Genomic DNA, 3,968 nt, shown 5'->3' with positions numbered 1-3,968 from the left:
AGTGGCAGGAATTTTTCATTAGATAATGGACTGCCTTGTCCCCTGACATAGACTGAGTTGCTTTTAATAAGAAAGGATGCCTTAGGGAGGGATCCACATTCACCCGTCTATGTGTCTAGACAATACATTTGAATCAAGAAATGAAATGTTCATGTTAGTGGGAAAAGACTCTTCTTTATCACCTCAAAACCCTGATGTAGTTGGAAGTTGCCTGATACGAAGCATGTCCTCCCTCACTTGACCCGTTTGAGGGTTCAGTCCAGGAATTCGGCAGACTCTTGAGTTCCTCTGTACATCTCCTAGATGGCTCTGAAGTCTCACAAATGAGTGTTCCCCTCTCCCTTTTCAGTAGCCATGTCCAGGCTCCCCCCACCCCCTTTTTATTGACTCCTACTGCACAGCAGGCAGGAACCATCCCCCCCTTCTCTACCTCTTATCTCAGCTTTCACTGAATCTGACCCAGACTTTATTCTCCTTTGACTCCTGGACAAAACTACCTGGGGACAAGCTTAAAGCAGCCTTTTAAAAAAATGTAGGTGACTCTTACTTCAACCCTTTTTGTACCCAAGTATTCCCTACAGAGTTTACGAGAAAAATGGGAAGTGGCGAGCCGATGGCAAAAGGAACGCTAACATTCACTGAGCGCTCAAGGGCAGATGGTGTTGTACCTGACGCCACTGAGTCCTCACAATGCCCTGAGTTCCACATCACCAACCTCATTCAAGGTCAGAAAAATGAGGCTCACAGATCTTTAGTAAGTTCCCTAAGGTTGCACCCCAGAGCCTGGATTCCAGGCCAAATCTTTCTGACACCCAAAGCACTTGATGGCCTTCCCCACTGCTCCTCTGTTATAGGAGAAATGGGGCTTCGCTTGCCCAGTGTGCTTGTAATCCTAACCAGCACGAGGGTGATGGGTGGTAGGCTCAGAAGGGCCACGATGCAGGGCAGGGGACAGCGGGCGGGGCAGGCTGAGAGATCACAGAAACCTTCATATAAAGAAAAATGAGGACCAGAGAAAGGGAAGCTGAAAGGTCAGTGGAGTGACCAGGAAGGCAACTAGACCTCTTATGATCAAATGTCCAGTTCTTCTTATCCAGAGAAGCTTTGGGAGTAGAGAAATAAACCCCGGCAATGTGAGTTTCTACCCCAGAAGCATTCTGTTCCCACAGAAACACGTAGCTCCGTTCTATCCATACCCTGCAGTGCATGAGGAGGGTTCAATTACATTTTGGGACTTGGGGACCTAACCACCCTTTATACCACATCTTATTCCAAGTTGTAAGCAACTAACTTACAAATAAACTTTCGGAACACAGCCCGAGGGTAAGTTCAAAAAGGACTAAATCTTGTCTCAAGGCAGGAATGCGTTCTTGCCTGACTGCTGAGGGATTTAACGGTTATTGGGCAACCAGGAATTAAATTCTTTACGTAGCTTTAATTTATCTCTACCTACTCCTTATGGGTATTCCTTTGGGGATAATAAAACCAACAACATTACTTTCATCAAATAAGAAAATGATATAGCATCTGAGAACTAGAAATCTCTCATTTTAAATCTTCCTTTTCCAGACGAGAAGGCAAAGGACTAGAAAGTTCTCGGTAACTTGTCCTGGGTTCCCTAGTCGGAATGAGAAACAAGGACTAGAAGCGAAGGGTTTCTCTTTTTTCCCTCCTCCCTGCAGAGAAAGGGTGCTTTAGTTAAATCAATAAAGTAGCTGAGGAACTCAAACAGGCAAATGCCAAAAATTTTCACATAAGCCCGAAGCATCATGGTCCTGTATGTTCCCCCACCTTCTCTTAGGTATCATTTTATTCTATTGTAGTAAGAACACTTAACTTCCTAATGCAGCATCCCTTCCCTGACCGAGCCAGAGAACAAAATACAAAGGCTCATTCTCAGCGGGACTTTGAAACTACTCTTTTGGCTTAAGGGCTCCCACTTGCTCCCAATTTGAACAGAGACCCTGAACTTCTTTAACCCTGACAAGTATTTGACACGTTCATGTTACATCTGAAAAACGAATTTTCCCAGAAGCCAGCAAGTCCTAATTTTCCCCCGTGAGAGGAGTTTCTAGACCTTGTGATCTTCTTCAATTTTCAAGATTCAGCTCCTTCTAAACCACCCTGACATAGAAAGTCACGACGGTTCGGAGGCGGAGCGTGTTACAGGCGGAAGTCAGGAAGGGAGGACAGGCGCGGTTTCTTTTCAAGAACATCATTTAGTCCAAAGCCCAAAGAAGGCAGCCGGGTCCCAAGCACGCCCTTCAACGTGTCAGCCCATAAAACAGTTCCTCTCCGTCCTTCTAGGAATCTTAATTTCTCCATTTAATAATAGTAGTTTTTGTTTGTTGTGGGCATCCTGAGAACCAGTTAGCATTGGCACAGTTTTTAATGGTTGTCTAGGCCACTAGACAACCACTAGTTTGTCTGAAGTGGTTTGACTTAAAGGCCACTAGTTGCCAATTTTGAACCTCTTACATTTATTTCTGGGTTCCTGTCTCAGAAAAATACGAATATAACCCTCCATCTAACAAATTTTCATAATCTGTCAGGCTGCTATTCTACAGGAGAAAAGTGCTTCAGTTTAGTTATGTAAAAGGTGATGGCATCAAAGAAGAGAACACTGTCCGTTATGGTATCACTGGGTATAAAGGGGCACATTTATGGCTATGTATGTTTGTACACACATGAAATATCTACAGAAGGAAACAGAGAACTCTACCGTTAATTGCCTCTGCAGAGCGACACTGGGGGATTAATATCGGGGCTTAGAGGCAGACTTACTTTTCTCATTACCCAGTTGTATTGCTTTATTTTTTAAAATCATGTGCACATATTACTTAAAAAAATTACTGAGTGTTAAATCTATCTTCTTTTCCATACTTCTCTGTGATTTCTTCCAAATTCTTCGTTTCATCCACTATCTTCCGCAAGAGTACTACTGTATAATGGAAAAACTAATGGCTAGAGAAGAAAAGTCGACGGGTCCTAGCTATGACTTTGCGATCAAAGAACAGTACGAATGACTGCCATTTATTGGGTGCTTACGGTATGTTAGTAATAAATACACACATTCTCAGATAATATTTCCAACTTTGCTATTGTTGTTTCAGTCCCATCTTACAGACAGGCAAACCAAAGGCCGAAGGATTGAAACTCAAATCTGTTAGACGCTAAAGCCACTCCCCTTAATGGTGAAGCAGTCTCCCAGTGTGCTTGGGCAAGCGACCTTAACTTCCCTAAGCTGCGGTTTCTTCACTGGTAAAGGGAACCTGTTCTGAGGGCTGCTGTGAAGACTACACGAGCCATGGTATCTTAAAAGCTCCTAGGAGAGAGAGATCCAGGATATCCACTTGCTAGGTAAAAGTTAGGAACCTTACCTGCCCCTAGTATTTCCTACATAAACTGCAATAAAAACCCAAGGAATCTTTTTATCACGTTGATGATTCTAACTAACTTTCTTAGTTCCCCTCTCGAAAAGCCATCAGGATAGTTCCTCTTCAAACTGCCACTATCACTTCCCAGGAAGAAAGCTTAGCTCAGGAGCTAAATCACTGAGTTAGGAGTTGAAAGTACGTTTAAATCCCAGCTACGACAAGTGAGCAAACTGCCCACGTTCTCTGAGCCTCATCTGTACTGTGGAGATGATACACTTCACAGGGCTTTTGACAAGATTAGTGAGAAATACGTGCTTATGATATCAAAGTTCATACTTATATGAGCTACCCCAGATAAATCTTTGTAGAAAGATAAATAAATCCAGAAGTACATACAATCAATACAATTCTGATACTTCCTATTGTCCCAATCAATTCGCAATTTCCTCTTTTTGTTCAGTGGTATCACCATTCTCTGGGTCATCAAGGCTGAAAATCTAGAAGGTATCTTATAACTCTTCTCTTTTTTTTTTTTTTTTTTTTTTTTTTTTTTGGGGAGGCGGGCCTCCCCCTTTTTTGGCCTTTCCCCTT

At 42.9% G+C, this 3,968-nt stretch overlaps 1 protein-coding gene across 1 annotated transcript in view; it reads right to left on the bottom strand.

The window, feature by feature from the left end:
- DMD (dystrophin) overlaps positions 1-3,968 on the bottom strand; it is a 1,279,715-nt gene that overhangs the window by 123,832 nt on the left and 1,151,915 nt on the right. The gene's annotated exons all lie outside the window — the stretch shown is intronic.

This window comes from Neophocaena asiaeorientalis, unplaced genomic scaffold (assembly GCF_003031525.2).
Source record: "Neophocaena asiaeorientalis asiaeorientalis breed wild unplaced genomic scaffold, Neophocaena_asiaeorientalis_V1.1 scaffold448, whole genome shotgun sequence".
Lineage (NCBI taxonomy): Eukaryota > Metazoa > Chordata > Mammalia > Artiodactyla > Phocoenidae > Neophocaena > Neophocaena asiaeorientalis.
This window is presented reverse-complemented; position numbering and strand designations above follow the sequence as displayed.